Source organism: Megachile rotundata, chromosome 13 (assembly GCF_050947335.1).
Source record: "Megachile rotundata isolate GNS110a chromosome 13, iyMegRotu1, whole genome shotgun sequence".
NCBI classification, from domain to species: Eukaryota; Metazoa; Arthropoda; class Insecta; order Hymenoptera; family Megachilidae; genus Megachile; species Megachile rotundata.
The window spans coordinates 2610582-2619052 of NC_134995.1; the positions used below are offsets into that span (position 1 = coordinate 2610582).

Here is an 8471-nt window from a genome sequence, read left to right on the forward strand (position 1 = left end):
ATATAACCCGCAAATTAATTTTATATAAATTACCTCTATCAGAACCCGTCGCTACAACTATTCCATCACGAGTGAATAAACATTTCTTTCCGCAATCAGTAATCGAAAAGTTAACCCCTTTTATCGCAACAACGTTAACAGAGAATAAATTTTGCTTAATGTCCGGTACAAACAATACGAGGTGCGATCATTAAGTTCCGGAACTGGTCTCGTATATGCAGATAAAGTCACGTGTTTCAAATTTGGCTACTGTCCCCTTCAAAGTAGTCCCCTTGTGCAGCTATGCACCGATCCCAGAGCCTCTGCCATTTTTGGAAAGCTTCCTAGAAGTCTTTTTGTTGAAGCGTGTCAAGCACCTGCTGCGATTCGCGTTGAATCTCGTCCACCGCGTCAAATCGGCGACCCTTGAGCTTTAATTTCATTTTGGGACACAAAAAGAAATAACAGGGTTCCAAATCTAATGAATAAGGAGGGTGAGGAAGGACGACAATTTTCCATGTTTCTTTTTTTTTTATGTTCCTCTGTTCCAATTTGGAGTCCATCGTGATTTCTCAAATAAAATAATTTTAAGAAAAAAAATACACCGACTTCGAAATGCACTAAAAAGTATAAAATAATTTCTATTTCATTCAATTATACAATTACGTCACAGATATGAATGAAACCTATGTACTCGGTAGGTAGTATATTAAATACATTTCAACCTTTTCGGAGGCGGCGCAAAATTAAAAATACCTCAGTAAACGTTGCTGCCAATAACGAGTTGATTGTGGTATGGATTTTTTTCTTTTTTTCTGTCGAATTTAGAGCCTTTTTTTTCGGTTCTTCGACCCCTTAGCATTCAAGGGGTCGCCGATACCGCAAGGGGGTGGCAGGCAACAATGGCACTCCTGGAGCATTGAGATAACCCATGGGCCCAACTATCCTCAAAATTTCAAAGTCCTACCTCCAACAGAACGTAAAGAAAGAAACGGCTAAAGAAAGTGGTGCGTTAATTTTGGCCAGCAGTGTAGTTACGATGAAGAAAATGATGAAAATACAGAAGCGCCGCGGCGACGAGGTAGACCTCCAGGTTCGACTCGAGAAGCATTAGAATTAACCCTTTCCGTGCCGGACGACAATATGTCGTCATTCGCTACACTTGCCAAAAGTGCGTTGGCCAGGCTGACATGCCGGGCCTGGGCGAGGTGAACGGTTGGCGACTTCGTGTCGCGTCCCGGAATCCGACCTCAGGACTCGCGAGGCTGGTGTCTCAAAGCCAGTCTCAGGGAAGCCGGGGGCCTAGAGAAAAATTCCTTACAGCAGGCAACGGAGTCAGGTGATGTCTTTGGAACCCGAGGATTGGACTGGGCTCCGACTCTTGTGCGGTGGTGGGTCTATGACTTCAACACCTGCCGATATGAGCGAAAGCTCAGGAGCGGCGGAGCGGCAAAAGGCCATGAATGCTCAACTAGACAATAAACTGAGGATAACTTTAGCATCGTTAGCTATCCACAATATCGGGCTGCTATCGATTTTACGTCAATAAACATCACATTTTGAATAAAACGAAAAATTCTTCGGACGTACACGTGAGACAGATATAAATTTTGACAGTCAAGATGGCCGCTCCTAGACACGTTGTGCCGTATTTTCGCTTTTACGCAAAATTTAGAGATTTACTCACCGAAAACGATAGCAGCCCGACATTACTGTAATGGTACGATGTCGGGTTGGTCCATATTTTGTCAATTTATCACTTCTGAAAGATGTTAGTTTAAAAATACGATTTTGCACACCGGCGCCTGTCAACGATGTTCCGCCATGCAATTATAGTTTCACGATTATCTACTTGGAGTGCTTGTAGTATTAGTCGCATGTTGTCGCGGTTTTGGCCACATTACCTACAACGTCGATGAAAATACGAAACTGTCGGTAACTGCGTACAATTTTCGGGACAAGGTATGACACTGCGCATTGCATTGCGCGCATCACGTAATTCAACTGTTCAGGGAAAATAGAAATCTCAATTTTCCACCTTTAACTTTTCCCTGCTTTATTAACAGAGATGATCTTCGACCATTCGCTTCCGCAAACAATGATGAACTGACTCGCACGAAAAAACACTCATCCCCACGCACGCTGACGCATTCTCGCCCGGAATCATTTCTCGAACTCGGACACCCAACGCGACACTCGATCCGATCATCTAACATCCTCTCGCAAACGCTACGCAGCATTCAATCGGACTCAGGCAAACAACTCATTATCTCATTTCATACACACCGAAATCCTTACAGCTAGACTAAATATAAGTTTATATCATATAGTGCATATACCAAAGCAAAATAAAATCTTACAATAGACTGTGGTGCAAGAATAAAAATGTTTAATTGTTAGATTTTGGAGAATTTTTTATTCTCCACAATTCATTATTAGAATCATCGAATCTCATTTACGATATAATATTATGGAATTAGAGAGAGAAAAAGTGCGATATCTCGGTTGCCGGAATCGAACTCAGGACCACAAGAATCGTAGCAGCCGACCTTACGCGCGTTTGCCTACGCAATTTCTTGCAGGTTTGTTTTTTAATAGTCGTAACACATTGTACCAAATTTATATAACAGAAAATAATATAACACATTACATCTTGCCGGCTGTTAATTCTGTAGGATTACAATATAAAACAAGAAATTTTATAATATATTTTTAATTAAAAATAAAGGTAAACTCGTAACACAACGAAGAAAGAATCAACTCGTTCGCTTCGCGGTTCAAAAGTCAGTCCGCTCGTCCTTTCCACCTCCTCGTGCGGTGCTCCACCTGAAAATCTCCGACGGAGAAGATGCGTCACCGTAACGATGACGCCCTTCGACGAATTTTTGTATTTTCTTTATTGACCCGTCAATTCGTCTCCTTATTATAAAATATATTTGAAATAATTATGAATAATTATCAAGAAACTGTATATAATTGTTGGATTGTGTGGATCAATAAACAACACTGAGGTTAATATTAATAATGAATATATTTATATGTAAGTGGCATAAGCCATAGTCGGTAGTGCGTCCGCTCAGCTTGGAGTCTTACAGGCAAGAAGAAGTGTGGAGTACAGTACAGCATAGTCTGACTCCACGAAGTATAGTATGTGCTGTGAGTATATACGCGAGGCATGCGCACTATGCTCGCGTTCGCTCGAGCTTGTCTCCTTGTACGAAATCGTCGACAACCAGTAGATGGCGCGACGAGTACCATTTTGTGTATTACGACTATTGTAAATTCACATATTACAACAATAATAATATATGCAATAGTATTTAATATAATACTGGAACTATTATGGATAATATCACCTAACCCAACCCATATTAAAAGTATTACAAAAAAGAGAATTAAAAACATAACATGAAAAACTAAAGGGTTCCACAAACTAACGGGGGGATTCGATCCCAACTCCTAGAAAACATCCACCAATTGCGAGGCAAGAGTCCTACCGCTTTCGCTAATAATGCTGTTGCAGTATCTTTTTACGTTTCTGAATATAACCAGATACGACGTAAAATTAATAAATGCGGTTTTTCATTTTTTACAACTACAGTTTGCAATATAAAAATGTGAAACAGTTCTGTAATGTGTGCTATGTAAATCTCAATGTTTTAGAATTTTTTCAGAATTTTTGTACGAGATTAAATAGGCAAAATAAGCCACAAACCGAAATTTTGTTTTTCCCTTTTTACTGCCCCCATGGTTGAGATAAGGGGTTGAAACTTGATGTAAAATGTCTTTTTTTGATATGCTATCGACTGTCGTATTGGATATTTCATTTGGCTCAAGTGCATTTTTTATCATCCCCTCCCTCTTTCCTCGAGTCGCGCTCGCTAGGATTAGGAAACTTGGCTCGAGCCCGTATTTCTAAAATTTGCTTGACGTCTAAAAATAGATTGATAGATATGGCAACAGCGTAACAATCCGGCAACGATGCCTTCGCGTTCTTTGTCTGTCAAAAGTTGGTTGGTAATAGGTATAGGAATAGGTGGCTAATAGAGTTTAGATACGAGGTGTGACACAAAAGTAACGAGACTAGTCCAATAAATCATTGTACCTACAGAATCAGTTCTCCGTGACATTATCACCTTCAAAGTAGTCCCCTTCAGCATTCACACACTTATGCATTCGGCGCTGCTATTGCTGGTAACAATTCTGGAACGAGGTTTTTGGAAGTCCTTTCGGACGATTCTCCGTTTTTGCCTGAACCTCTTCAACTGAGGTGAAATGGGTTCCCTTTAAGCAAAATTTAACTTTAGGAAATAAAAAAAGTCGCATGAAGCCAAATCAGGCGAATAAGGAGGATTCCCTATCACAATAATAATTTTGCTGGTCAGAAACTGCTTGACAGATAGTGCCGTGTGAGCGGGTGCTTTGTCCCGGAGCAACAGCCATCCATCGCTTCACAACTGTGGCCTTTTTTTCCTAATTTTTTCACGAAGTCTTTTTAGTATTTCAATGTAATAGTGTTAGTTAACAGTCTGACCACTGGGAAACCACTCAATCATTACAATTCCATTAATGTCGAATTTTGATTTTGACATGCGTTCTTTTTTGGATTTTGGGGATCCTGAAGACTTCCATTGCATCGACTGGCGCTTACTTTGTGAGTCATAGGTAAAAATACATGTCTCATCACATGTTACAATAGATTTCAACAAATTTTACAAGAAACTTGATGTTTATTCGCTGTTCGGTTTTTACGTTAGACATTTTTCCGGCAGAATGCAGTTGCACGTGTTCACTAAATAACGCAATATTTCCAAATGGTATGACCGATTCAATCGAAATTGGCAACATGGATAGAGGAGGTATGTGGGATGATGCCACAAAAACAATTGCTGCTAATTCCATTGTTTTTTCAAGTTACAGACCTAGTCTCGTTACTTTTGTGTCACACCTCGTATATTTGTAAATCTAGTCGATAGATGACGCAACGCGAGTTGTCTAGTTTATAGATTGTTTATTTCTAGTATTCTCCGGTCATAGACATCGTCGCTTCGATCGATTCGGAGATAAGCCAAAACGGAATCCTGCCCTTAACAGACATACGTCAAATGGACCCATAGAAAGATTACACTCTACTTTAAAGGAAAAATTGAGTATATTAATAGATCAAAATCCGAGGGAAACAATCAAAAACCACATGACTACAGCTATTCTAATATATAACCAAAGTATGCAATCTTCAACAAATTACGCCCCATTTACTCTCTTGTACGGTCCCTATGAGGAATTACATAAAAATATTATAGATCCCGATAGCGATACCGTTGAAAAATATAACGAAATTAGAAAGAATTAAATTTTACCGTTCTATGAAAAATTATACCAAAAACAACTGGAACAGCAGCGTCTACCTAACAATTCGGATAAAACGTTGGAAAGTAGGGAAATGTTCGTTAAAACGCATCAACAACGTGATAAAACCGCCCCCCGCTATCAGAGGTTACTTATGGAGAGACAATAAGGCCCCTCATTAGACTGCCATCTACACGGACAGCAACGCCGCTATAATTTAAGAGATCTTAAAAGATTAAGAAAAGTCTCTTCGTTTTTGCAGGAGGATGAAAATAATATTGATCCTGACGATCTCAATTATACTCGCCAAGAGTATCCAGATTGATCCAAACGCAACACATTATAACTATCATCAAGGAACCGGAAGGATTATGGAAAATTATCACTATCTACTTTTTTACATAAATATAACGTCCCTTAAACATACTTACAACAAAATTCTTATCAGCTATACCATATTATCTGGGCAGAACGAGCTCAGAAATTCAAGTTTATTCAGGCAAACCGAATCCTTGTGTAACGAAATTTATCAAAATCTATAACAAATTGCACCCCCAAACAAAAGGGTTAAAAGAGGATTAATAAATGTATTGCGGCTCCATTGAACTGTGGTGTGGTGCGAGAGGGGCGAGAGGCGTTTTATCCGTTGTTTAGTCGTTGTTCAATGTTTTTTGTTTTTGCATTCCGTTTGTTGGAAATAAATATTCTCGCTGGCTTCGCGTATAGGGTTGCAAGACCGAAAGGTTGGCACCCTGTCGCAGGCCCACGGGTAAGGTCGCTGGAAACAGCGATCTAGGCCCGGGAGACCAAAGGGGAAAAGCGTGAGCGCATTTCCAAAAAAATATCCAGGTCCGCGAGCACGGTAAGCCTTTCCGAAAGGCGAACCGGGGCCGCTCGGCCAAGCGAAGCCGCAAGTCGCGATAACGAGGGAGAAGGAGTGGGGAGGTCCAGGTATCGAGGCCTCGCGAGCGTAGCGGATTATCATTCCTTTCGTAGCATCGACGCGATAAACACTCTGGGTTCGTCTCGCACCACGAAAAATTTCGTAGTTTATATTTCGCTGTTTTGTAAATTGTTAAACGTACTTCATTTAGTTTCATTTATTTAAAATATTAAAGAATAAAGAGATTTTTCTTTCCAAGTATAATATTAGAGTTTTTTTCTTCGATCAATCCCCCTATCCTGGTATTTTTCCGTTACAAAATGGATTGGGTACAGTAATTAAGTACATTTTTGGAAACCCAGATGCTAATGATCTCGACAAAATAAACAGTTACTTGGTTTCGCTCGAACGCCAACAACACGAAAATATATTAACTCTTAGTAAGACAGTAAGCATTATGAATACGATAAGCGATACCATAAATGGTAACACTGAAATAATTAACAAAAATTTACAAAACATTGCAAACACTCTTAGTAAACAAAGTACTCGACTTGACCTCTTCGAAGCCATTATTACCCTTATCACACAAGAACAACATTTTCTAAATTTGCTCGAAAAAATTAAAAGATCGTTCGTTTTCTCAGGAGAGGTGTTTGACCTAGAAATACTAACTTATGAACAAATGTCAGATATAAAAGCACATTTATTAGAATTTTATTCTCGGAAATAATTAATGCTACATTACCATAATTTATTGGATTTCCGGTTTATTCAAGGATCAATCGTAACCGCCCCTGATTCCATTATTTATACACTTAAAATCCCGATTCTTAACCCTATCGAATTCTCCTTATTTCAAAGACTTGCTACAAACAGAAATTATAACTACACCATGGAAACTAACAAGACCAACAGTCAAATTATTTGCTCATAAATGTCAACTAATATGTGATCATGATTATCTATGTTATCGAAATATTACAGGAGAGATCAGACCAATCTACATCTTAACGAATGTACCTTTAGTATTGGCGTATCAGCTATCCAATAACTCGACACTAATATCATGCAATTATCCGATAACTATTGAATACAACAAAAACAAAACCATTAAGGGAACATACTTTGTCCAAGGAAACGATGTGCAAGTACAAGGTCACAATCTTGATAAGAATCTCGGAGAGCTAAAGCAACCAGAAATCTTGCCTCTAATCATAAAGAATCATCAATTGAATTTGGTACCTTTGAAAACCTTAACCACACCTACAATAAACATACCTACATTTCAAAAGCCTGGAATTGAAAGCAAAGTACGACAACCTACCCAAACAATCAATAACGAGGACGTCATTGAACTTCGGCAGGGAGGAGGTATGTGACCACCTGCTGTCCGGCCTTATCGCCACTGGCGGGATGAGGTCCCGCCATAGACGAAACAAAAGATAAGAGCCGTGGGTACCATCACCTCGGCGACGAGGCACTGATTCATTCTTAACACTTTGCCGTCCGCACGTCTCGTAAAAATTTCTTCGCTTGGCGCCGGTAGCGCTAATTCGGATTATTTGCCTTGTCGCCGACCGTTCTTGAGATTATCAAGAGATTATAAATTGTTACGTTTTACTAATTTCATCGGTGGTTCTCAATGAGTTCTCAACCTTGTTTTACTACTTTTTTTGGAATCCAATGTCTTCTTCCCAAGTCGTACGGAACGTCAGACAAGATGTTCGCGCGTTCATCATAAATAATCGTACCGTCTCTTTCGTCTACCATGATGAAAGGGCACAAGTACTTATAAAACCAAGAAACTTGTTGACTTGTGTAGCTTATTGTTACCTAAACAAAAATCCAACAGAATGCAAACGATACGAAAGTGCTGTCGTCGGCCACTGAGCGGTACTATGCCCACGACACCACCCAATGCTCAAATGACGCCGTTGGCCGTCATTTCGCGTCCGACACCACAGTGGTGTCGCCATACGGCATAGTGTTAATTAAGCCTGTGGCCTGTACGAACGGACAAAAATTAAAAGAAACGTGTTTACTTTAAAGTATTGTGCATTTATTTTAAAAACCATTCGACCATCCAGTAACATAACTCGCGCGTTAGTTAGAAAGACACAGCAGATATACTTCGAAACAAAGTTATTATAAATTCTCATTTAAATGTTTATATTATTTATTATTAATTATTCACTTATTGTAAATTGCGTTATATTTTTAGCTATTATTTTATGTATTGTTTGCGATTAATTATTTC

General features: G+C 39.3%; 1 pseudogene; it reads left to right on the forward strand.

Annotated features, from left to right (window-relative positions):
* Positions 1-1321: 1321 nt before the first annotated feature.
* LOC143265685 (uncharacterized) lies at positions 1322-7593 on the forward strand (annotated as a pseudogene).
* The last annotated feature ends 878 nt before the right edge of the window (positions 7594-8471 follow it).